Source organism: Sceloporus undulatus, chromosome 4, assembly GCF_019175285.1.
Source record: "Sceloporus undulatus isolate JIND9_A2432 ecotype Alabama chromosome 4, SceUnd_v1.1, whole genome shotgun sequence".
NCBI lineage: Eukaryota > Metazoa > Chordata > Lepidosauria > Squamata > Phrynosomatidae > Sceloporus > Sceloporus undulatus.
This window is the reverse complement of record NC_056525.1, coordinates 11449287-11449739: the sequence shown is the minus strand read 5'-3', so window position 1 is coordinate 11449739 and position 453 is coordinate 11449287. Positions and strand designations below refer to the sequence as shown.

The 453-nt window shown below is 60.5% G+C and overlaps 1 protein-coding gene across 1 annotated transcript in view; it reads left to right on the top strand.

Moving 5' to 3' along the window:
- COL9A3 (collagen type IX alpha 3 chain) overlaps positions 1 to 453 on the top strand; it is an 82047-nt gene that overhangs the window by 50592 nt on the left and 31002 nt on the right. The window lies entirely within an intron of this gene.

Below are 453 nucleotides of genomic sequence, written 5' to 3'. Positions count from 1 at the left end.
AGGGGTCTCAAAGTGCAGGGGGGGGGGGGAGAGAAAAGCCAGGGAGTTTGAATGAGCAGCTCACCTCGGCTGTGGCTGCTCTGAAAGGAAGAGGAGGAGGGAGGGAGGGAGGGATGGACCCAAGGGAAGTGGCCAGGACTATCCGGAGGAGCCCCTGCTTTTCCTGATCATCGCAGCCTCCTCCCTTCCACCAGCAAGAGGCTCTGTTCCCAAGCGATGCCTCCTCCTCCTCCTCCTCACCTCCTGGCCCTGAAGGCTCTTCCTGAGTCTGGCAGCAACCTCCTCAAACCGGGAAAAAGCTGAGTCAAGGAGGAAACCGTGCAGGGACGCCCCCTAGTGGTGAAAAACCGGGAATGTCCCGCTGGCAGGAGGGATATGGCAAGCCTAGGCCCAGCGGCACAGCACAGCACTTCCCTTCCACTCCCAGGGGAGTCTGGGAACTATAGTCCATGC